Genomic DNA, 26,949 nt, shown 5'->3' on the forward strand with positions numbered 1-26,949 from the left:
TAGCTTGTTTAGCTTGTTTCTCCTCGGTGACCCATTCATAACAGCTGACTGAGGCACCGATACTGGCCTATGCAGACTTTTCTGTGTCGTTCAGTCTCCACAGTGACAGAAGCTTACATGGGTTGGGGGCTCTGTTGTCACAGGTTCAGGACGGGAAAGAGAGGGTGATCGCTTACGCTAGTCGGTCCCTTCACGATTCCAAACACAACCCGGACAACTACAGCTCTTTCAAGCTGATACTGCTGGCGTTGGTATGGGCTATGACAGAGAGGTTCGCAGAATATCTGGCGAGGTCGGAAGTGTTGGTACGCACCGATAACAATCACATCTGGAGAACGCTTAGTTAGGGGCCCTCGAACAACGCTGGGTAACCCGGATGGCGAAGTTCCGGTATATGATCGTGTACTGGAGGGGAGCTGAAAACACCCACGCTGACGCCTTGTCCAGGCCGAGGCATGCAACACCTGGATAGAATCCTGATGAGATGCTGGAGGACGAGGAAGTTCACTCATTCCGAAAGACTGGTGGGACAGCGGCAGCTACGCTGGACCATATTTGGACCTCTTCGGGTGAGGGAGTGTTGGGAAGGTCCAGGGATGAGTGGGTCCGCTTACAGCAGGAGGACAGTGAACTAGCACTGTTCCGACAATGGGTGATGGTGAAACAGTTGCCCAGGCAGGACCAAGAAGACACTCTAACTCCTGAAGCGCTGATAATACTTTGATAGTGGGAGCAACTCCAAATGAAAAATGGTCTGTTGCACCGTGAAGTCCAGCTACAGAAATAATTAGGAGCCTCTTGGCAGGTGGTGATCCCCAAGATGGTGCTGTCCAAAATCGTCACAGAAGCTCATAAGAAAGGAACCCATTTTGGCGTTGAGAAAACTTTACAATGGTTACGTTTTGTCTATCATCCTCGTTTGAGAGCAGCGGTTGAGGAAGCTTGTAAACTTTGCCGGAAATGTGAGTTGGACAAATCTCCAGAACAAAGAGCTCCGACACAGACTATTGTGACATCAGCACCCCTGGAACTACTGACCGTTGACTACTTGACCATCACTCTGGGGCACCAGGGATATGACCACTGTCTGGTAATGATTGATCATTCCTCAAAGTTCGCTGTGGTTACCCTCACTCGAGACCAAACGGCAGAATCAGCGGCCCATGCCATCTTTAAAAACTTTATTCAGGTCTATGGATGCCCGCAGCGGATTCATTCTGATCAGGGAGCTTGCTTCTTAGGGAGAGTCATGAATGAACTACAACAGATCTATCAGTTCGACCGGTCTCACACCACACCGTATCACCCCCAGGGAAATGGGGCCTGTGAACGATTCAACCGTACCCTTATACAAATGCTGAGATCCTTGGAGGAAGGCCCAGTGGCCCGAATATGTATCCGAGCTGGTATGGATTTATGACAATCAAGTACATCAGACCACCGGTTTCATGCCATACTTTGTGCTGTTCCGCCACGAGGGGAAAGAAGTCTCAGAGCTGTAATTGGACAAAATGGCAGACTACCCATGGATGGGGGTACACAAACAAAGCACAGAATGAAAAATGTGCAAAAATACCTTGCAGTAAGGCATATAATAGTAGTCAGCAAGTGCTGATAAAAAGATGACAACAAATACAGGGTATTTAGTCGATACTTTTTTTGCAAAAAAATGTATGCCAAGCTGCTCCACCTCGTCAAGGTAACCCATATTGAAGCAGTCCCTAGCTAATATATTCAAAACCTGAACATGTGAACAGTGTCTAAATGAGCAGGATTAAGACAGGTGCTTACCAGTAAGGGCTCGTGGCATGAGACAGCTCCTTTTGTGCATGTCACACAAAAGAGGGGTGGGGTCTCTCAAATCATGCATAAGCATGAAAAAAAAACTGGATTAAAAACACATGTGACATGCACAAATGTGAACAAGTTGGTAGGACAGTTGCTATTTTTACTCTCGCACTCACACCATAGTCACGCCCCCTGACGAAGGAGTCTCGCTCCGAAACACGCATCGGAGAGACGCGCCGCCATTTTTGCCTGACCGCATCAGTGCCCATACAGGTAAACACCGAGACTTTTCTTTCTTCCTTTTTTCCCCCGATAACCTTCTGTGGGAGTTCACTTTGTACTCTCTTTTGTGGGGGTAATGCATTTCCCACATGGAGCTATATGTGCTTACCTGTAACCTTTTGGTGATACCATGTGGGCAATGTATGTTATATCAGCCATATTTTGAGACAGGTGATAATTGTATTACCCTACCACTCCCTAATTTTGGTCTCCATAAACATTATGAGGATTCAGGTTTACTCTTTGATGAGGTGCCACCTTAATTGTAATGGGCAGTGGGAGAAGGATGGTCTCATGGGCTAATTCTTCTAGAGTCTTTTATTATGGTCAATATTATGAGATTGAGAATACATTTACGGTGTTACCATATGATATACTAATGTGGCACATTTAATTTAATTCTATAATCGCTGTTTATTCGCAGCTATTTATGTATTGATATTGTCTGGTATGTTTTTTGTCAGGACCGGCGCGTCTTTCAGCACTGTCGCACCTTATTGTCCCCTGCACTTGCTCCCCCATTTTCCCTGTTCTGTCCGTATTCCTCAATAAAGTAATCCTTTTTGTAACAATTGGATCCAGAAGTCGTGTTTTGTGTGGTTTTCCACATCCCTGCTCTGTTATATAACGACTGATCCTTAATTGTCCCTTATTTAACAGCACAGATTTATGGATATCTATTTACAGCATGCTGTTATATACCTTTGCTGTAATATCAGGTAGTACACAGAAGTATGCTCCGGCCATGCTTCTCCCAGGACCCCATGTTAGAGGAAGAAGCGCCAGAGGTTCCTGAGTTGGTTTCTACCACAGTGGAGGAGGATGAAGAGGAGGAGGACACGGAGCAACAGCCTGAAAGTGTGTCTGAAAGTCAGGGCCCTGGGGTCTCAGAAGAGGATGTCACGGCAGGCACTGATCAACCTTCTCCAACATCGGAACAGCCTTGTACAACTACACTTGAGGACTCCACTCCTTCTTCCAATCTACGTCACTCCGAACGTTCAACAAATGGACAGCCCCCACATCCGATATAACCAGGATCAATTAATTTGACAACAGATTGCTGAGAAATGCCCCCACAAACATAACAAGCTCCCGGATGCCTCTCCCGTGGAATGGCAAGTGAAAGGAAAGGGAGAGTGTAAGGGGGTGAACAGGAATAACGTTATCGGACAGAAATACGCTCTGGGGCTGGAACTACTGGGGCCATCACCACTGTTGCAGGGGATGACTTGTCTGACGTGCCTGACTTGACTGGGCGGGAAGAGCTAGAGAACCTGACTGAAGGGGGCGTGGGGGGGGTTTAAAGGAGCAGAGCGCGGAAAGGGGATAGACTTGGTGGGAAAGCAACTACAGAACAGGACGAAGGTTGACTCCGTCTTCTCTACTACCGCCACTGACGCTAGCCTTTCTCAGACTGTACTCTCGAGCACTCTATCCAGTGTCTCCCCACATACGAAACCTGTAATGGGTAGTGCAGCCTACTTACCGACTTTCCCTGGATGCTGTGACTGCACGAGGACTTTTCTTACCTGCTGCCTGTACGGCATCATGCTCCCAGCGAGTCGCATCACACTTCAACGACCCACAGCAGGAACTTTACCCCTAGTTCAGCGGACCCGAGTTCAACGGACCCAAGTTCAACGGATCCAAGTTGAACGGCCCTAAGCTCAACGACCCCAGGACCAATGGATCAAGATACTTATGCATGGTCAGGAGACAGTGCATCTCATTCTCACGCCACAGAGCCAAGGACTTTGTTCACGGACTGCAACGCCGTTGGGAACTGTTCCAAATGTTCTCCAATAAGATCTTCAAGCGATAAGTCTTTATCTTGACCTTTTACTTCTTGTTGTGTATTCTTTTATATTTCACTGCCTGTCACAACACCTCCCTGCGTGGCAGATTTCCTTTTATACATATTTGATAATTGCTTTAGTAAATTTGGTTAACCCCTTCTCTGTCTCCGGCAGTTCACTGCATCTGACGAACCTTTACATCACCTCCCTTGTCACTCCACAGACCTAAGTGTTATTAGCTGCTGCATGTCCGTGGTCAGATTGGGTGAGCCTCCTAGTCATGCCCCTCCAGGTCTTCGTTGGGCTTTGGCACAGTAGTTCCACCACCCAGCCCACTACAGCTGGTGCATGCCCTCTCCCAGGCCCTGTCACATACATCCATGCTGCACAATTATACTATTTGTACTCCGGATCAATTGATGCCTCTTTTCCTGGTGTCTGACTCTAATTTGAGATGTCTGGGAAGGTTTTAGTCCCCTCTTAAGGGGTTGTGTGTACACTTGGTTTTGGATCCCATTGAATTCAATGGCATTCGGGTATCTCTATCAAACCGTTCGACAAACATCAAGACATTCACCGAGCTGCATTAAACTGAATCTTGAAATGTTCGCTCATCTCTACATATGACATGATGAACCATATGGTTTATGTGTCAGGGCAACAAACCGATGCACATCAGCAAACAAATTGCACTGCTTTAACTGCCAGATTTAGTTTTACCTGGACTGTATTTTTTCCTCGATATGCCCTTCGCACTGATCTAATGGACAATGTGGGCCACCAGTGCATGTGGCCCATGCTCAGATAGGCATGTGTTCCCTGTCTGTCAAGTCATCTATACTATAATACTGGTGCTGCGGCTGTAAGGAGGTGGCGGGAAACCTCATATGCCTTCTCTCCCGTGGACACTGTTTGGACAATCACGTGCGGCAACCTGACGTTTTATTAATGTTAATCTACTGTGCAGTTTACTAATGTTCTACTATTGTGTGTGTACTGCAATGTAAATATATTTGTCCTGCATTGTGCATAGGCTTAGGGATAGATTAGGAAGTACAGTGGGTATGGAAAGTATTCAGACCCCTTTAAATTTTTCACTCTTTGTTTCATTGCAGCCATTTGGTAAATTCAAAAAAGTTCATTTTTTTTTCATTAATGTACACTCTGCACCCCATCTTGACTGAAAAAAACAGAAATGTAGAAATTTTTGCAAATTTCAAAAAAGAAAAACTGAAATATCACATGGTCATAAGTATTCAGACCCTTTGCTCAGACACTCATATTTAAGTCACATGCTGTCCATTTCCTTGTGATCCTCCTTCAGATGGTTCTACCCCTTCATTGGAGTCCAGCTGTGTTTAAACAAACTGATAGAACTTGATTTGTAAAGGCACACACCTGTCTATATAAGACCTCACAGCTCACAGTGCATGTCAGACCAAATGAGAATCATGAGGTCAAAGGAACTGGTCAAGGAGCTCAGAGACAGAATTGTGGCAAGGCACCGGTCTGGCCAAGTCTACAAAAGAATTTCTGCAGTATTCAAGGTTCCTAAGAGCATAGTGACCTCCATAATCCTTAAATGGAAGAAGTTTGGGACCATCAGATGTCTTCCTAGACCTGGCCATCCAGCCAAGCTGAGCAATCGTGGAAGAAGAGATTTGGTGATAGAGGTAAAGAAGACTCCCAAGATCACTGTGGCTGAGCTCCACAGATGCAGTAGGGAGATGAGAGAAAGTTCCACAAAGTCCACTATCACTGCAGCCCTCCACCAGTTGGGCCTTTATGGCAGAGTGGCCCGACAGAAGCCTCTCCCCAGTGCAAGACATATGAAAGCCCGCATAGAGTTTGCTAAAAAACACATGAAGGACTCCAAGACTATAAGAAATAAGATTGTCTGGTCTGATGAGACGAAGATACAACTTTTTGGTCATAATTTTAAGCGGTATGTGTGGAGAAAATCAGGCACTGCTCATCACCTGCCCAACACAATCTCAACAGTGATTCATGGTGGTGGTGGCTCATGCTATGGGGGTGTTTTTCAGCTGCAGGGACAGGACGACTGGTTGCCATTGAAGGAGACATGAATGTGGCCAAGTACAGCGATATCCTGGATGAAAACCTCTTCCAGAGTGCTCTGGACCTCAAACTTGGCCGAAGACTCACCTTCCAACAAGACAATGACCCTAAGCACACAGCTAAAATAATAAAGGAGTGGCTTCAGAACATCACTGAGACTATTCTTGACTGGCTTAGCCAGAGCCCTGACATAAACCCAATTGAGCATCTCTAGAGAGACCTGAAAATGGGTGTCCAACAACGTTCACCATACAACCTAACAGAACTGGAAAGTATCTGCAAGGAAGAATGGCAGAAGATCCCCAAATCCAGGTGTAAAAAACTTGTTGCTTCATTCCCAAGAAGACTCATGGCTGTACTAGCTGAAAAGGGTGCTTCTACTGAACACTGAGCAAAGGGTCTGAATGCTTATGAGCATGTGATATTTCAGTTTCTCTTTTTTAATAAATTTGCAAAAATGTCTACACTTCTGTTTTTTCAGTCAAGATGAGGAACAGAGTTTTACATTAATGAGAAAAAAATGAACTTTTTTGAATTTACCAAATGACTGCAATGAAACAAAGAGTGAGAAATTTAAAGGGGTCTGAATACTTTCCGTACCCACCGTAGTATAGGACCATATGGATTAGAATTGAGAGGACACAGTAGAGGTAGAGCATAGGATAGATGTAAGAGTAGTAAGGTATAGGCAGCATAGGGGTTAAGTAGAGGGGAGGGGTTAGAGCAGAGCAGTGCACAGCAGGGAGATATAGGAAAGGGACTTCCTGTTTAAAATCAGACTTCGGGTCAGCCTGCCCATGGGCAGGGTGCATGTAGTTCAGAACACAGTTACAGGCTGTGGGGATAAATCTGTGAATGGCAGAATAGGACCAGCTGGAGAATAGTGCAGTCGGGCACCAGCTCAACAGGATCATCCCTAGGAAGAACAAGGGGCTAACAGGGAGCTGGTGATACTGAAGGTACAGATGGGACACAAACTGTCCAGAGGGACTGCTCGAATGGCAGAGGAAAGTAAAGCGCATAGAGAATAGAGTCTGCCCGTAAGGCAGGGAAAGTACAGGAAAACGTTGCCATATGTGAACTGTGCTGCTGATGTGATGGATGCCTTACTGTTTAGTAAAGTTCAACTGTTGGAAAAGAACTGTGACTCTGTGATGCTTCATGGGACTAGAATTCCGGCAGACACAGCGAATACTCATCTCTCCATGTGCAAGGTGCCGGGGTGCTCACTGACTGTGAATTAGTGGAGTTGCCCACAACTACCACCCCATGCCACCTTGTTACATGGCTGCCATTACTGACCCTGCACTGATGCACATCTCCGTGCCTGCCACATCATTATTCTCTACTATGCACTTTTGGTTGCAGCTATTCCATTGGCACAGCACTGTGTTTCATAGTGCTATATTATACAGCTACTGCCAGGTCTGCCATTGCTGGCCTTAAATTGCCAAGTATCTCCTTGCCTACCCTGTTCTAATGCTCTACCATACTTCTCCTGCCACAGTCACTGCACAGCCATGCCAGTCACACATTTCCTGGCTGCCAACTATGTTTTATAGAGGTGGATAGTACTATTGATGCTGGAAAACATAATCTAAACCTTTTGGACCTTCAAGAAACAGCTCTAAAATTAGGGCTAATTTTTTAAGGCTTGGTAACAACAAATCAGAACTTCTAAACTTTAATGTCAACGGTAACAGCATAATTTCTATTTTTTTCTATTTTTTTTTACCTTTTAAGAGTTAATAAAAGTTAGATATTAAGTTGGCTGTTCCCAAAAGAGGCATCACTGCCAAATACTACTCATCCTGCATTAAACAAGCTCTCATGCAACTACCTCGGCAAAATAATTCAACAATGGCTCCTGGAACGCAACAATGGAGAAATATAGAGTTATGTTTGGACATTCAGGCCAAGTTAGGCCTGATCCTTAAGGCAAAGGTCCCACAATGAATTTTTGGTGTGTTTTTGACGCTGCATAATATTTCCTGCTCAAAACATGGCATATTACAGTTCCAGCTAAGTGAATGGAATTTAAATGAGCTGTTTGCCCACAGTGTTTTTTTTTTAAATGGCAAAAACTTCCAATTTTTCTTGTTGCAAATATGCAATTATTTGCTGATTTTTCTTCCAGAAGCGTTTTTAGTTTTCAGCAGCAGAAGTACACTAAAAATACATGTAATTCGCAAATGACTGTTTCAACGTTTTATCAACGTTAATTAAGGAGTGATTCACACGTCCTGATATTTCCGGTACCGGAAAAAAACAGTACCGGAAATATCTGTGTCCATGTGTCTGTGAGTACATGTGGCATACAAGTGGCAACCATGTGCCGCTCGTGTGCCGCATCAGTACCACATGTACCGGCGCCTGGAAAGCAGCAGTACAATTATCGCTGTTCCCCCGTGCTGGGTGCTGAAGACAACTCTCATCAATCAGGGCAGAATGATGAGAATTATATTCAAGTGATAACAGTTAGAGCAGGTGGCGGTTGATGGGACTATTACTCCCATCAGCCTATACCTGCTGCTGTACACATTAGCAAGGCTAGCAATACTGGTATCCCCACACTGTATTTTAATTATTTCACAAAATAATTTTAAAAAATGGCATGAGGTACCCCCATTTTTGACAACCAGCCTTGCTAAAGCAGATAGCTAGGGGCTGGTATTCTCAGGCTGGTAACAGGTCTTTTATATTGACCCCCCCAGCCTAAAAATAGCAGTCCGCAGCTGCCCAGAAAAGGCACATCTATTAGATATGCCAATTCTGGCGCTTTGCCAGGCTCTTCCCACTTGCCCTGTAGTAGTGGCAAGTGAGGTTCATGTTTGTGGAGTTGATGTCACCTTTGTATTGTCTGGTGATAACAAGCCCACAGATTAGTAATGGAGTTATGGAGTTGTATGGTAAATAAAGACACAGCAAGTATAAAGTCCTTTATTTGAAATCTAAACAAAACACATTTTTCCATATTTATTTACAATTAACAAACACAGTTATACTCACCTAACTCCCATTCCATTGAAGCCCTCATCTCCTGTAATAAAACAAAATAAAAAAACAACAATATCCCTCACCTGTCCAACATTCTGTCCCATGCTGTAATCCATGTCTGGCGATTAATAGTTTTCAACCTGGAGGGTGCCAAGATGTGAACATCTGTGATCAGTGGTGACATCATCGAGGTTACTGCCAATCAGGAAGGCTGTGTTCCCAGCTGGGCTGAACTGCAGTAACTTTAGCACCATGTTCACCGCAGTTCAGTTCAATGAGTTCACTGCAGATCACCATGAGAAATATAAAACACCTATTCATTACTAATCCTATAATTGCATAGTAAATAAAGACACAGCAAGTATATGGTCCTTTATTTGACATGAAAAACCCACACTTTTCCATTTTTATTTAAAAAAAAAAATGGCACAGGCTAATGAGTACTTCCATCAGCCTCCACCTGCTCTCACTGTTAAATAGCGGTAGCAGGTGTAGGCTGATGGGAGTAAAAGTCCCATAAACCGCCGCCTGCTCTAACTGTTATCACTTGAATATAATTCTCATCATTCCGAGCAGGGGAGATTGATGAGAGCCATCTTCAGCACCTGGCGCCGGGGAACAGCGCTAACTGTACTGCTGCTTCCCTGGCGTGGTACATGTGGTACTGATGCCGCCTGCTCACACTGTTGTCACTTGAATTTAATGCTCATCATCTCCCTTACTCGCACGGATCACCGGCAGAGCAGGGGAGAATGATGAGAGCCGTCTTAAGCATTTGGCTCCAGGGAATAACGCTAACTGTACCGCTGCTTCCCAGGCGACGGTACGTGTGGTAGTGATGACACACTGATGTCATCCGTGTGTCATCAGTGTGCACGTGTGTCGGTTGTTTTGCGGCCCATGCTGCTGTTAAAAAACAGACAAGTTAACGTATTTTGCCCATGGACACATGATCCATGGAAACACTCTGACGTGTGCACAGACTTATTCACTTGAATGTGTCTACATGTGTAAGTGTCTCCAGTACATGTGAAAACTGTCACCACACGTACCGGACACACTGATATCTGAAAGAGGCCTAACAATGTATGTAAAAAATACTAGAAAAAAAACAAGTAACCTACCTTAGCCAATAGGTGCAGAAATAGGTGCAGAAATCTTGCATCAAAAACACACCAAATGCTCTTCATAGAAATGTAGCCTAAAGTGGTAAACAATTACGTGAATTTGCAGATGTACAACTATTTTTACAATCGGCCATACAGTTTGGCGTGAGAAACATCTGTTCACCTGCAAAATCAAATGATTTTTTAAAAGTCAATTAACCCCTATCTGCCATGTGACGTACTATCCCATCCATGTGCCCTGGGACTTAATTCCCAGGGACGGGATAGTACGTCACAGCGATCAGCGGTGCTCACAGAGCTGACACCCGGCACAATGTGTCAGGGGCGGTCACGGACCGCCCCGACACGTTAACCCCTTGCACACCGCGATCAAGCACGATCGCGGTGTACCGGGGGTTAAAGGGAAGCATCGACAGGGAGGGGGCTCCCTCCGTGCTTCCCTGAGCCCCCCACAGCAGCGCAATGTGCAGCGCTGCTTCGGGAGGCTCCTTCCCTGCAGGTCCCCAGATCCAAGATGGCGACGGGGACCTTCGGGGGCCTGCAGGGAGCTGGCTTCCTCAGTGCCTGCAAAGCGCAGGCATGAGGAAGCCTTGTGCAGTGCCTGTGACAGATTGCTGATCTGTCACAGCAATCTGTGATGTGACCGATCAGCGATCTGTCACAGGACAGTGATGTCCCCCCTGGGACAATGTAATAAAGTTTAAAAAAAAAGTGTAAAAATAATTTTTTTTTAAAAATCGCTAAGGCTACTTTCACACATCAGGTTTTCGGAGTCAGGCGCGATCCGGCGTCGTGCCGGAACGCCGGATCCGGCAAATGTTTCGTAAAACCGGATGTGACGGATCCGGTTTTCTGCCGGATCCGTCTTTTTCTTGACAGACAAAACCAGATCCGTCTCATCCGGTTCATCCGTTTTTCTATCCGTTTTTCGACGGATTACGCCGGATCCGGTTTTTAAAATTGACCCTTGTGGCCTTCCGAACGGGATTGGCTACTGGAAAACTATATATAGCATGTTCCTACAGCCCTTCTTTGACAGGTTGTAGAGGAGAAAGTGCAGGTTGGAGAGAAGAGCAAGTTACTGGCGAAGATGGATGTTGTCATTGGAAATATTTTGAAGAATTTGGCGGATTTTATAGCGGAGGCGAATCGTTTGAGGGTGATTGTTCTGGAGAAGGAGAGAGCGAGACAGCAGCGCATCAGGCATCGTAGACGACGTTTGTGGATCCACCCCATCACAGCCAAGAGAATGAAGCGTGGGGTCTATTCTACACTCTGCATGGACCTTCGACGAAACCCGGATAAATTTTTTGGATATGTTAGGATGAAAATGGAGAATTTTGATTACTTGGTGGAGCGCATTGCACACCTCATAAGAAAAGCGGACACCTATTGCCGCTTCTCTGTTTCACCCGCAGAGCGTCTGATGGTGACTTTAAGGTAAGCCACATTTATTGGATATGCTCGCATCAGAGCACACTTTCACTGCAATCTTGTTGGTGGTAGTTTGTATCTCCAAGTGTTATAGGTCAGTTTTGGTATGTAATGCTGTGATTTAAAACTAATTTATTGTTTTTTAATTCCCCACAGATTTCTTGCAACTGGAGAATCCCTTTCGTCACTGCATTTCCAGTACAGACTCGGGATTTCCACCATATCTGGAATAGTGAAGTACACATGCCGTGCACTGTGGGACTCCTTAGCTGAAGAGTTTTTACCAGAGCCCACAACAGAGAGGTGGATTGAAATTGCTGACAAGTTTCAACAGATATGTCAGTTTCCAAACTGCTTGGGCGCTGTGGACGGGAAACATATCCGCATTGTAAAGCCAGCTGGATCGGGATCGGAATATTTCAATTACAAGAAATATTTTTCAATTGTCCTCATGGCCATCGCTGACGCGGAATACAAATTTATTGCGGTTGATATTGGGGCCTATGGCCGCTCCAATGACTCTCAAGTTTTCAAACTGTCTGCCATGGGGCGTAAACTGTATGGAAACACCTTCCAGTTCCCACCACCTAGACCGCTGCCGCAAACATCTGGTCCACCTATGCCATTTGTCTGTGTAGGGGATGAAGCCTTCCAGCTGTCAGAACACCTTTTGAAACCGTACTCTAGCAGAGGATTGACAAGACCAAAACGCATTTTTAATTACCGCCTCACAAGAGCAAGAAGAATGGTTGAATGTACCTTTGGTATTCTGACAGCCAAATGGCGGGTCCTATTGACTGCGATCAACCTCAAGACAGAAACTGTGGACGAGGTGATCAAAGCGTGCGTGGTACTCCACAATTTTGTTATCTGCAAGGAACCCATTTCCATTGAGGACACCTCTGAAGAAACCACCTTGCAAGATTACCATGACATTACCACTAGAAGTTCTGTGACGGTTTCAGTAATGAGGGACAATTTTGCAATATACTTTATGTCACCTCAAGGCAGAGTACACTGGCAGGATGACAGAGTGTGAAAGATTTGTGCCCTAACCAAACTTGTGTACCTTCTGGACCAACAGTATATACCTTTGCCAACCAAAGTTGGCTATCTTGTCATGGTCTTACTATTTTTAGCTTTAGGCCACAGGTGTGTACCTGGTTGTGTTTTATGCAAAGTATTTCACCTTTTAACAAAAGTTGTGTACATTGTTAGGAAATCACCAACAATAAACACAACTTTTTAGGTGAAATACTTTGCTTCAAACACAACCAGGAACACAACTGTGGCAAAAAGCTAAAATTTACCCACAGTTATATACCTAGTTTTGAATACCATTTCACCTTTTAAATACCCTGTATTTAACCTTTTTCGCCGCAGAAAGAAATGACAGACAACCAGTGTAAAATAATTTAACTTTTATTGAAAAATGTTTTTTTTAGTAAACTTTTTTAAAATTTTAATAAACTTGTTTAATAAAGCTTTGAAACCATAAAACTGGTCATTTTTATTTAAATACACACATTATAAATCTGTGTAGTGTGTGGTGGAAATACTGCTGGAGGGGCTGCGGGACACTTCGACACTGGGAGTGTGGAGAGAGGACTGGGATCGTGGTGGGGAAGGAACAGTTAGAGGTGAAGGTGTGGAAAAAACTACAGAATGGGTGGACATGTGGGAAGCAGAAGAGGTGGTGGGTGGTGGAGTGGAGGGTTGGGCAGGGACTGTAGGAGCAGATGATGTTGATGGCAAGTTGTATGGGGAAGGAGTTTGGTACAGGGCAGGTTGCTGGAAGTGGGGAGATGTCTGGTACGGGGCAGGTTGCTGGAAGTGGGGAGATGTCTGGTACGGGGCAGGTTGCTGGAAGTGGGGAGATGTCTGGTACGGGGCAGGTTGCTGGAAGTGGGGAGATGTCTGGTACTGGGGAGGTTGCTGGTACTGGGGAGTTTGCAGGTACTGGGGAGGTTGCTGGTACTGGGGAGGTTGCTGGTACTGGGGAGGTTGCTGGTACTGGGGAGGTTGCTGGTGCTGGGGAGGTTGCTGGTGCTGGGGAGGTTGCTGGTGCTGGGGAGGTGGATGGTGCTGGGGAGGTGGATGGTGCTGGGGAGGTGGATGGTATGTAATAGGAGGGGGAGGATGGAAAGTGGCTGGAGGGGGTGTAGATGTAATAGGAGGGGGAGGATGGAAAGTGGCTGGAGGGGGTGTAGATGTAATAGGAGGGGGAGGATGGAAAGTGGCTGGAGGGGGTGCAGGTGGAGGAACTACTGTGGTGGGAGGAGGAGGTTGGGAGGTAACTTGCTGGAGAGCAGCGTGGCATGAATGCATTACATGCATCTGCTGGGCAGGAGAGAGCGTTTCCATGCGCTCCACAACAGACCTGAAAAAGGTGTGGTTTGGCGAAGATCTTGCTTCTGAATGCATGGTTTGCAGAAGTGTCTTCACCTCCAGAATGCTGGAGTTGATCTGCTGATAGCCTGCGGAGATTTGCTCTGACAAGACTTTTAGACAGTTCTGGAAAGATGCATTCAGATGCAAGAACTCTGGCGCATAAGTCTTTTCCTGACCCCTCTGCCGCTGCCGCCCAGTACCCGCAGGTGTACTAGAGGTGGCAGGGGCAGAAGGGTGGGGTAAAGGGAAAGCGATCTCCTCACCAGCAGCTTCATGTAATGTAGGCGGCCACGATGCTCCTGTGCTGGTGGATGGGACAGATGGGTCGAATGTGTGGGAAGGCTGGGAAGGTGCAGATGTACCGGGGCGGTCGAAGTGTCCCTCGGTGCCGGTCTCCTCAGGGATCGCCTCAGAAGGGTCCAATCGTGCAGGCTCCCGAGTGCTGCTCACCGTGCTGTGGAATAAAGAGAAAAAAAAACAATTAAAATACTGACATGGTATGGCCCTGGCTGAAAAAAAAAAGTTACATCTAACATTTTTTTTCACATGTGGTGTGTAATATTTACCTTCTAGTGACCATTGTTTCCCGGAGGAACGACAGGGCTTCTGCGTACTTGTACTTGCTCCTGCGTCCTCCAGATCCACTCGGGGCCCGCATCTCTTTATTGAACTCCTTCTTGAAACGATCCCTCACAGACCGCCACCGATTCACAATTCTGTTCCCTGAAACGAGAAAGGACAAAGTGGTTAGTATAAAACATCAGTGTTTCCCAAACTCCAGTCCTCATGGTCCCCAGGGGTCATGTTTTCAGGATTTCCATAGTAAATAGAAATCCTGAACACATGATCCGTGGGGACCACGAGGACTGGAGTTCGGGAAACACTGGTTTACATCAAGCAACCGGTACTGTATATACTTACGCTCTTTAATCTGGGCCCGAACATCGAGGTCCTCCCAGCGGCCCACAAGGAGCGAACAGATTTCCTCCCAGAGTCGTCGGGTAACGATAAGGTCAGCGTGGCGGTGGTCAGCCATATTCCAGAGCGGCTCCCTTTCTCTGACGAGATCGATGAGGTGGTCCACATCGAGTCCTCCATCCTCACCGTCAGAGTCGGGAGCACGCTGTGAAGGCTGTTAAAGAAAAAGACAAAAATAACATAATTAGCCTCCACAAAAGAAATGAAATAAAAAGTGCAAAAAAACAAAGCAAAAATATTTATACTTACACGCTGGTGACCGCCGCGTTGCTGTCGCCGACGACCCTGGGAGGCACTGCGAGGACCTCTTGGCCGAGCACCAAATTGGGAAGACTAGAGAAGAAAACAAAAAATGTTATGTCTTTGGATGTAGGCATTTGTTTGCTGTGTGTGGTCTGCAGAACATTGTTTTCTATGTGTTGTGTGTAGTGTGATGTTGTGTTTCTGCGTTTGATGCAAAAAACTTACCAATTGTGAGCCCACTCCAAGTGTCTGTCCACCCCTTCCTTCTTCTTCTGGGAGCTCCTCTTCATCTTGTGAATCCTGTTTTGAAATAAAAGGCAATGAATAGACATATATTACAGAGATGATGGATTTTGGAAATAAAAACTTACCGTCAAACGCTGACGATGCGAGGGAGGGCTCCCAGAAGATGATGTGCTGTCTTCCTGGTGGCCACACTCCATGCCTGTGGGTGGTGTTCCACCTGCTGCCATTGCTGCTGCTGCTGCATCTATTGGGCGGCTGTTGAATAAAGAGAAACAAAGGGCCAATGAATATCTTGATATTCAATAGCCCTAGTTTGGAGGAATGGGGGATTTGATAATTACCGTCTCTCATCTGCTGCTGGCCTCCCCTCCTCAGCATGTTCCATTTGCTGCTCCATTTGGGGTGGTGGTGGTGCTGATGGTGCTGCAGTGGTCTCCTGCCTTCTCCTGCTGCGCTTGGTTGCTTTCTTGGGTGGCATGTTGGGTGTGACTGTGGGTCCCACTGTCTTGCTTTTATATATGTCTTGTGGGCAGAGCTACTGAGCATGCTCAGACCAAATCCGGCGCATTGCGGCGCTCATAGGCTTTCATTGTGTGAAAAAGCCGGACGCGCTGGATCCGGCGTGTCCGGCTTTTTCGCCGGAGACAAAAAACGTTACAGTCTCCGTTTTTTCCAGACGCCGGATCGCGACACATTGCCGGATCCGGCGAAAACCGGATGAAACGCATGGCCATCCGGCGCGATCCGGCGCAAATGCAAGTCAATGGGGGGGAAACCGGATCCGGCATTGCATTTCGCCGGATCCGGTTTCTGTCAAAAGCGCCGGATCGCGCCTGACGGCGAAAACCTGATGTGTGAAAGAGGCCTAAATAAATAAAAAAAATATTCCCTAATAAATTCATTTTTGGAAATAAAAAAAACAACAATAAAAGTACACATATTTGGTATTGTCACGTCCGTAAAGACCCGTCCTATAAAACTGTCCCATTAGTTAACACCTTTAGCAAACCCCTTAAAAAATAAAAATAAAAAACGAAGCAAAAAATAATGATTTATTATCATACTGCCGAACAAAAAGTGCAATAACGCGCGATCAAAAAGACGCATATAAATATCCATGGTACTGCTGAAAATGTCATCTTGTCCCGCAAAAAACTAGCTACCATACAGCATCATCAGCGATAAAATAAAAAAGTTATAGCTCGCAGAATAAAGGGATGCAAAAATAATTATTTTTTATATAAAATTGTTTTCATTTCATAAAAGCGCCAAAACATAAAAAAAGACCTAAATGAGGTATCGCTGTAACCGTACTGACCCAAAGAATAAAACCGCTTTATCAATTTTACCGCACGCGGAACGGTGTTAACGCACCCCACAAAAGAAATTCATGAAGCGCTGGTTTTTGCTCATTCTGCGTCACATAAATCGGAATAAAAAGCGATCAAAAGATGTCATGTGCCCAAAAATTATACCAATAAAAACATCAACTCGTCCCGCAAAAAATAAGACCTCACATGACTCGGTGGGTCAAAATATGGAAAAATTATAGCTCTCAATATGTGGTGATGCAAAAACTATTTTTACAGTAAAAAGCGTCTTTTAGCGTGTGACAGCTGCCAAATATAAAAACTGCCATAAATAGCAAATCAAACCCCCCGTTATCACCCCTTTAGTTAGGGAAAAATAATAAAATTAAAAAAATGTATTTATTTCCATTTTCCCATTAGGTTTAGGGCTAGGGCTAGGGTTAGGGCTAGGGTTAGGGCTAAGGTTAGGGTTAGGGCTGAGATTAGGGTTAGGGGTGTGTTGGGGTTAGGGTTGGAGTTAGAATTGAGGGGTTTCCACTGTTTGGGCACATCAGGTGCTCTCCAAACGCAACATGGCGTCTGATCTCAATTCCAGCCAATTCTGCGTTGAAAAAGTCAAATAGTGCTCCTTCCCTTCCAAGCTCTGCCATGCGCCCAAACAGTGTTTTTTTCCCCCACATATGGAGTATCAGCCTACTCAGGACAAATTGCAAAACAACTTTTGTCGTCCAATTTCTCGTGTTACCCTTGGGAAAATTAAAAAAATGGGGACTAAAGATCATGTTTGTGGAAGAAATACGATTTTTTTATTTTCACGCTCGGGCATTATAAACTTCTGTGAAGCACTGGGGGATTCAAATTGCTCACCACACATCTAGATAAGTTCCTTAGGGGGTCTAGTTTCCAAAATGTGGTCACTTGTGGGGGGGTTTCCACTGTTTAGGTACATCAGGGGCTCTCCAAAAGCAACATGACACCCGCAGACCATTCCATCAAAGTCTGCATTCCAAAACATCACTACTTCCCTTCCGAGCCCTGATGTGTGCCCATACAGTAATTTTTTTCCCACATATGGGGTATCAGCATACTCAGGACAAATTGCACAACAACTTTTGGGGTCCAATTTCTCGTGTTACCCTGGGGAAAATAAAAAAATTGGGGACTAAAAGATCATGTTTGTTGAAAAAATACGATTTTTTTATTTTCACGCCCGGGCGTTATAAACTTCTGTGAAGCACTGGGGGGTTCAAAGTGCTCACCACACATCTAGATAAGTTCCTTGGGGGGTCTACTTTCCAAAATGGTGTCATTTGTGGGGGGTTTCTACTGTTTTGGTACATCAGGGGCTTTCCAAACGCGACATGGTGTCCTATCTCAATTCCAGCCAAAAAAGTCAAATGGCGCTGCTTCTCTTCCGAGCTCTGCCATGCGCCCAAATTGTCATCTACCCCCACATATGGGGTATCAGCGTACTCAGGACAAATTGCACAATAACTTTTAGGGTCCTGTTACCCTTGGAAAAATAAGAATTGAGGGTGAAAAGACCATTTTTGTGGAAAAAATATGATTTTTTAATTGTACGGCTGTACGTTATAAACTTCTGTGAAGCCCTCTGGGGTTCAAAGTTCTCACCACATGTCTAGATAAGTTCCTTGGGGGGTCTCATTTCCAAAATGGTGTCATTTGTGGGGGGTTTCCACTGTTTTGGTACATCAGGGGCTTTCCAAACGCAACATGGTGTCCGATCTCAATTCCAGCCAAAAAATTGAGATGGCGCTGCTTCCCTTCTGAGCTCTGCCATGCGCCCAAATAGTCGTTTACACCCACATACGGGGTATCAGCGTACTCAGGACAAATTGCACAATAACTTTTAGGGTCCTGTTACCCTTGGGAAAATAAAAATTGGGGGTGAAAAGATCATTTTTATGGAAAAAATATGATTTTTTAATTGTACCGCTGTACGTTATAAACTTCTGTGAAGCCCTTGTGGGTTCAAAGTTCTCACCACATATCTAGATAAGTTGCTTTGGGGGTCTAGTTTCCAAAATGGGGTCACTTGTGGGGGGTTTCCACTGTTTAGGTATATCAGGGGCTCTCCAAACGTGACATGGCGTCCGATCTGAATTCCAGCCAATTTTGCATTGAAAAAGTCAAACGGCGCTCCTTCCCTTCTGAGCTCTGCCATGCGCCGAAACAGTGGTTACCCCTCACATATCAGGTATCAGCATACTCAGGACAAATTGCACAATAACTTTTGCAGTCCAATTTCTCCTTTTACCCTTGGTAAAATAAAAAAATTGAACCTGAAGTATTTTTTTTGTGAAAAAAAGTTAAATGTTCATTTTTTTTAAATATTCAAAAAATTCCTGTGAAGCACCTGAAGGGTTAATAAACTTCTTGAATGTGGTTTTGAGTACCCTGAGGGGTGCAGTTTTTAGAATGTTGTCAGTTTTGGGTATTTTCTATCACATAGACCCCTTAAAGTGGCTTCAAATGTGATGTGGTCCGTAAAAATAAAATGGTGTTGCAAAAATTAGAAATTGCTGGTCAACTTTTAACCCTTATAACTTTCTAACAAAAAAAAATTTTGGTTCCAAAATTGTGCTGATGTAAAGCAGACATGTGGGAAATGTTACTTACTAAGTTGTTTGTGTGCCGTATCTCTGTGATTTAAGGGCATAAAAATTCAAAGTTGGAAAATTGCAAAATTTTCAAAATTTTCTCCAAATTTCCATTTTTTTCACAAATAAACGCAAGTTATTTGAATGAAATTTTACCACTAACATGAAGTACAATATGTCATGAGAAAACATTGTCAGAATCACCAGGATCCATGGAAGCATTTCAGAGTTATTACCTCATAAAGGGACAGTGGTCAGAATTGTAAAAATTGGCCCGGTCATGAACGTGCAAACCACCCTTGGGGGATAAGGGGTTAAACATAGCCATGCCACCGCTGGAACACAGCCGCCCCATTTGTCCTTACCCTTATTGTCTCACTGTTCTAAACCTAAACCTGGCATTTTAATTGGTGTCCATATTAGATTAAAACAAAGGAGTCTGAAACAATTAACTTTTTTCTGCAACTGTTTTGCTAGACATTTTCAGTTTTTCTCAGTATTCCTTGCAACCAAGTGGTCCCCCTTACCTCTTGGGCCCCTATACAGCTGCAAGGGTTCCCCCAGTGAAATTTTTGCCCCGGTAAGAGCATGTTTACATTCAACTCCTCATTAAATTCGGAATTGAATGTTGGTTCATTCACATATCTGTGTTTAATGTCAATCTGGTATCCTGTTTTCAAAACAGACAGCTCATTGATATGTTATAGTCTATCAGATGTCCATTTTTTCTTTTTCATGGAGAGGTGTCCTACTTTGGTCTGATTTACAGACCAAACATGCCCATGCAAGTGATTGGACGCATAAAAAATAGACCTCACAGGTCTATTTTTGATGCCACTGTATGTTGTCCACATATCGTAAATGTGTTTTGTGAACACACTAAAAAGGAACCTAAAACAACATATAGATGGATATGATAGAAGATAAATTATTGACTGTCAAAGATCAATCTATATGTGTAGAACATTCTTGTTTAAAGGTTAAAATTATCGAGCTAGTGTCTTTATTTTAACAAAAAAAAACATATTAACCTGCAGATGGAAGCACCCTTGAAAGTTCGCAATACGTCCTTGAACTTGTACATCCTCTTATACATGCAGTCTGCAGATGATATTCATAATATAGTGAGAAATTTGCTCTATTGTAGATGCTTTATTCTGCATTTGAACCACTAAGGCCTCTTTCACACTTCAGTTTTTTACAATCAGTCACAATCCGCCAGGTTTTGAAAAAAACGGATCCTCAATTTTCTTTTGAGGATCCGTTTTTTTCCCCATTGACTTCCATTACTGGCGGATTGTGACGGATTGCCGGCCGTTGCATCCGTTTTTTTTGCGGATCCGCCAAAAGTTGCTGTCCGTCACCATCCTCAAAGATTTGAAAACGGAGCTTGCAACGTTTTTTTTTCTGGCGGATCCTCCAGACACTAATTTAACCCGAAATTCTTTCTGGGTGCCGGACAAAAAAAAAACAAACTCTCTCTCTCTCTCTCTCTCCTTTTCCCGGCCAGCGGTTCCTTTAAATTTCCTCATTTTTAGGACCCGTCTGAAAACGGATCCTGTGCCATCCGTTCACATCAGTTGAGAACGGATCCGCTTGTCTGCCTTTTTGGCGGCTTTGAACTGATGCAAAAAACTGAAGTGTGAAAGAGGCCTAAGTAAGAGAATTCAACTCAGATGTTGTAGAGAGCTATTTGTATAACCAGTATTATTACAAATTTTCCGGGCGTTAATAGAAGTGAAAGCTGAGAGCCACGTGTGACCACCACCCTATTTTTGCAAGTGCATGCCAGGGCCCTATTCTTGTGAAGTGGATGCAGTTCCTGACACTGAGAGCCATTTCTATTGGACATCTTTGGCATACCATATTAATCTTGTTAGAACACCCGTTTAGGTGTACCATCTCTGAACTTAGTGATGGGCACAGAGGAGCATTCAGAAGTTCCAGCCTGAGCTGCAGCTAGTGATGCTTTTCCCAAGTGGAGGAAACCATTCCACCTACATAAGGCAGAACCGCCATTAGAGAGGCAAAATTTCCACATCAAACGGAGTATTATTTATATATTTTACTTCCTCATACATTATGTGCAGAATTATTAGGCAAGTGAGTATTTCACCATATTCTCATTTTTATGAATAATTTCCAACTCCAAGCTATATAAACTGGAATGCTTTTTGGATCTTATTGGATGAAGCAGTTCAGGTGATATGTGTTTGTGTAATGAGGGAGGGTGAGGTCTAAGAATATCAACACTCTTTATCAAGGTGTGCAGAATTATTAGGTAGCTTGTTTTCCTCAGGTAAAATGGGCCAAATTGATTTATCTGACACTGAAAAGTCAGAAACTGTTACAAGTCTTACAGAGGGACTCACCACTGAACAAGACACATCAGTTGAAATATCGAGGCTGGTTCTGTCATATTCACGTGGGCATCCAAATGACCACGATCCATTGCTGGTAGCTCAATTTGCAATTGTTACCCAATGGTTTCCTACATGTGATTAAAGGCAGACAAGTACAATGATGCTGTAAGCTATGGTAGCATGTTTATGACACATAGGCTACCCACAGTAGCACAAGCAACATACAGTCTGGCGTAATTTTTGAGTGGCCTTTTCTTAACGATCCTTTCAAGGCTGCGGTTATCCCGGTAGCTTGTGCACCTTTTTCTACCATACTTTTTCCTTCCACTCAACTTTCCATTAATATGCTTGGATACAGCTCTCTGTGAACATTCAGCTTGTTTAGCAATGACCTTTTGTGGCTTGCCCTCCTTGTGGAGTGTGTTAATGACTGCTTTCCGGACATCTGTCAAATCAGTAGTCTTCCCCATGATTGTGGAGCCTACTGAAACAGACTAAGGGACCTTTTTAAACCATTAGGAAGCCTTGCAGATGTTTTTGTTAATTATTCTAATTTACTGAGATAATGACTTTTTGGTTTTCATTGGCTGTAAGCCATAATCATCAACATTAACATAAATAAACACTTGAAATAGATCACTCTGTAATGACTCTATGTAATATGAGTTTCACTTTTTGTATTGAAGAACTGCAATAAATTAACTTTTTGATGATATTCTAATTTTGTGTGAAGCACCTGTATTACCTTCAACTCTGTTTTTTCTAATCTTTCTTTTTTCAGAATGAATAGATTTAACGCTATGCTCAGTATATTTAATTAGTATATGTGCAGTACATGTGTAGTCACCTCACACCTAGACATGTTCTTGTACTGCATTATGCAATTGATTACTTTCAAGTCACACAACCTTATGTGAGTACAAATGAAGTTTTATAGAGCTGAGGCGGACAGGAGAATATTGAAATAAATTGATTTTCAGTCAGGTATCTCAGATTAGTCATATTTTCAATTGCTCACCTTAGGCCAAATGAGTTCTTCAGAAAGTTTCCAGAGCAAAGCAACCTGCCTTAGAGACAATGTGGAATGCAAACTGTAGTAATCACAACATCATCAACTCAATTCTCCGAGGTGGCTGGACAATAATGCTGCTCTAATTGAATAACTTAGCCACAGCTATTTCCCCTGGGAAGGGCTCACAGCTCAGACTTACAGCTGAAACAGATGGTGTAGAACTGACAATGAAAGAAGCACATTTTTACCAATGGAATTCTAGAAATGTGATTTATTAGAATTGGCTTGATTCAATGATTCCTTAATTATTACTATACAAAAACTAGAAAGCTGACGGATTGATAACTGTAATCATAAATGGAAAGATTTGACAACTTACGTAGGATACTCATGACATGAGCACTTCATCGTTTTTAATAAATGCATATAGGATTGTACACTTGTGACATCACCGGTTTAATCTAATAGTCCCCTCTGTAGGTGAATGCTTTGCTTTATTTTTATGTACCTTATTTGTCCCATACACATCCCATTAAGTGGTTTTGCCATGTCCAGGAAAGAGATGTCTTGTCAGACTTGTCCTCTCTCATTAGCATATGCAAAGTGCAGCTTTAGTATCAAACACCTTAGGAGATTAGACTAATGCATGCATACTGCTATAATAGTGGCTAGGGACATTCAGGGGACCAGACAGGTTATCTTTAAAAGAATATTTTGTGCTGCTCATCGTTATTGGCACCCATGAAATGTAAGTACATAATGTGGAACATTTCCTGAAAACAAAATGAATTAAGTGAAACAGTTTTGTTGTATAGAGCACTCGTTTTAAATACAAAAGAGCAAATGATAAACAATAATTTAAAACAAAAAATAATGGGAGGGAATAAGAGAATAACTTAAAGCTTGCTCTAACAATAGTATTGGCACCATTTACATTAAATTAGTATGGAAACACATTTTGACTCGCCTGTGGTAAATCACAAATGAGAATCACCTGTGATTAACTGTCGGTGCCCATGGAACATGAATTAGCCAATGAATGATGACTTCAGTGTTTTAAAAATCCACATGGTAAACCATGTTCCTTTGTCACAATGGTGAAGACAAAGGAGCTGTCTGAAGGCATCAGGACTGCTATTATTAGCAAACACAAGACTTCAAAAGTGTAACATCCCTGCCGGCATGACTGCATGGCTTCCCATCTCCCATCTTGTTTCACACTTCCGTTTTTGTGTCCGCCAAACGGATCCGTTTCCGTTTTTTGACGGAAACGGATGCCAACGGATCCGTTTTTAAAAAAACGGATCCGTTTTTTTGACGGATCCGCGGTAACCGTAATGGAAGTCTATGGGACAAAAAAAACGGATCCTGCAAAAAATGGTGGATCCGTTTTTTTACGGAAAACAACGGATTTTGACGGATTTGAAAAAACGGAAGTGTGAAACAGGCCAATTTGGCCCCAGCCTATTGCCAAGAGGCATCGGGTACTGAAGGCACCTCCACCCATAGGGAGAGGCCTAAGCAAAAGACTCTGTCAGTCTGTACCTTGCTGCTGAGTTGCCAGGTCCTGTCCTGTTTTCCGCCTCTGGGGGCTGCATTCCCAGATCGGTTTATGTGCTCGTTGTGTCTCCCTGAGGCTGCATACTGAATCCCGTGTCTTGACCTTGTTCTCATGCCTGTCCTTGTCTGTACCAAGTCTGTTTCTTGTACCTGTTCCTGTCCTTGTCTGTGTGCTTCCCTACTCAGCTTTGTGTAGCCATGTGTCTACTCCTTCTGCTCTGCACCCTGCGGCTGTGTTATTTGCTCTGCACCCTGTGGCTCTGCTCTTTGCTCCGCACCCTGCGGCTCTGCTCTTTGCTCCGCACCCTGCGGCTTTGCTGTTTGCTCCGTACCCTGCGGTTCTGCTCTGCTGTTTGCTTCGCACCCTGCGGTTCTGCTCCGCTCCCGTTCCGCATCTTGCGGTTCTGCTCTGCTCCTGTTCCGCACCTTGCGGTTCTCCTCTGCTCCCGTTCTGCACCTTGCAGTTCTGCTCTGCTCCCGTTTCGCACCTTGCGGTTCTGCTCTGCTCCCATTCCACACCTTGCGATTCTGCTCTGCTCCCGTTTGCACCTTGCAGCTCTGCTCCAGTTCAGCACCTTATGGTTCTGTTCCGCTCCTGTTCCGCACCTTGCAGTTCTGCTCTGCTCCCATCCAGCATCCTATGATTCCGGTCCCTCCAGTCTGAACTGGTTCCTACTTGTTCTCTTATCTTACCCATTTCTGCCTGCCAGAGTGCCAGCCGTGCCCTCCTGCTTGCCAGAGTGTCAGCCGCACCTGCCTACCAGAGTGCCAGCCATGCCTGCCTGCCTGCCAGAATGTCAGCCGTGCCTGCCTGCCTACCAGAGTGCCAGCCATGCCCACCAGAGTTCCAGTTGTGCCCGTCTGCACATGCCCACACCTGTCATTAGTGTTCCGTCCTCCAGTGGGATCAGCTGCTACAGCCAGACACCGCCATGGAGTGGTACCTGGCAGTTACCTGTAGCACAATTCTAACCTCACAATTAGAAGCTCTAGTGAACACCAAGGTAGCTGCTTAGTCACGTCCCTCCAGGGTAGTCTGGAGTGTGGCACAGTGGGGTCACAATCCGCGCTCACACCACCCAGTCAGGGCGCGAGAATTACAGAAAGGGTAGACCTTAGTATCCAAGTTTCAACAGTGCGCAGTGTTATTAAGAAGTTTGCCAAGAATGGAACAGTCAATAACATCACTGGATTTGGGGGAAAGAGGAAAATGTATAAGAGATGCCTTTGAAGGTTGAGGCTAATGGTGGAAAAAACACTACGTCAGGCATCCAAAGACCTAAAGGCCAACCTGGAACAGTCTGGGGTCATGGTTTCAGCGATTACCATATGCCTCACACTAAACCACTAAATGGTTACACTAGTTAACCCCTTTACTGAACACCGTTAAAAAAGCAATGTTTTTTCATCATGCGGCAAACAACAATTGGAATAAAATGCGATCAAAATGAAAAATGTAAGAAAAAATAGTATAGCTGAAAACATCTCGTCCTTCAAAAAACAAGCCACCATACAGCTCCATCAGTGGAAAAATAAAAAAGTTATAGCTCTCAGAATAAAGCGATGCAAAAATAATTATTTTTTCAATCAAATAGTTTTTATTGTGTAAAAGTGTCAAAACATAAAAAAAGATAAATGTGGTATTGCTGTAATCATACTGACCTAAAGAATAAAGTTAACTTATCAATTTTACCACACATGGAATGGCAATAAAAAAAATTGTTCCTGAATTGCTAGGTTTCGTCCATTCTTCCTCCCAAAAATTGGAATAGAAAGCGAACAAAAAATGTGGTACCAATTAAAACGTCAACTCGTCCGTCAAAAAACAAACCATCACATGACTCTCTCGGCCGAAATATGGAAAAATTATAGCTCTCAAAATATATGGCAATTCAAAAACAATAATTTTTGCATTTTTTAGTGTGTGACCACAGCCAAACATAAAAAAAATATATATCTGGTATCCTTGTAACTGCACCGACCCAAAGAATAAAGTCGTCTAATCACTTATACCACATGAGGAATGGCATAAAAAAATAAATAAAACCAATTCTTCATCTGCTGTTAATTTGTTCATTCTGCCTTCCAAAGAACACATTTATCCTGTGCTCTATGCTGAGCTCTTACACCGGGGTTTCTGTGTAAATCTCTGAAAAACGTGATTCAATAGAGAATAGAGAATTCCCTATAATGAAGCAGATGGAGGCACTGTGGACGCCGTCTTGCCTACGATCCTGTGGAGTCTGACTTCTTAGGTGTGCATAAAAGCGTGGCCGGCCACAGTTTTGTACACTTCTGAAAAGAAACACACAGCTGAACAGAGGTCAAACGCAGTCCAGAATAATGCTGTGGCATCATTATAGTGAATGGATCCCTCGGGGGGTTTCATCCGTACCTTCTGAGCCCCAGTGTTCCAAAACCACATATAGCGTCCACATGTTTTGCATTTCTATAGCGATGAGAGCTCGCATGTATCCAGAAGCACAAGCTTCATACTGGGCACTACAATGTCAGCAATTTTCACTCAGCAACATCCACTGCTGTTTGTTTTTGGAAAACAACATGGAGTCAAAATCGTCACTACACCTGTAGATAAATTCCCAAAGGGGTATAATTTTCAAAACGGGGTCACTTGAGGGGATTCTGCTCTTCTAGCACTTAGAGGCTCTGTACTTAGAGTCTGCAAACTATTCTAGGAAAATCTGAAGGAGACAAATAG

The 26,949-nt window shown here is 44.1% G+C and overlaps 1 long non-coding RNA gene across 1 annotated transcript in view; it reads right to left on the reverse strand.

Moving 5' to 3' along the window:
* LOC141094616 (uncharacterized) overlaps positions 1 to 22,722 on the reverse strand; it is a 177,469-nt gene extending 154,747 nt beyond the window's left edge. The window contains exons 1-2 of the long non-coding RNA XR_012233128.1: positions 22,677 to 22,722; positions 21,668 to 21,786 (exon numbers count right to left, since the gene is read on the reverse strand). This is a non-coding gene — a long non-coding RNA (uncharacterized lncRNA). The remainder of the gene's footprint in view (positions 1 to 21,667; positions 21,787 to 22,676) is intronic.
* Between the last annotated feature and the right edge of the window lie 4,227 nt (positions 22,723 to 26,949).

The sequence above is a fragment of the Dendrobates tinctorius genome, unplaced genomic scaffold (assembly GCF_039654945.1).
Source record: "Dendrobates tinctorius isolate UK_male_01 unplaced genomic scaffold, ASM3965494v1 ptg000064l, whole genome shotgun sequence".
Taxonomy (NCBI): Eukaryota; Metazoa; Chordata; class Amphibia; order Anura; family Dendrobatidae; genus Dendrobates; species Dendrobates tinctorius.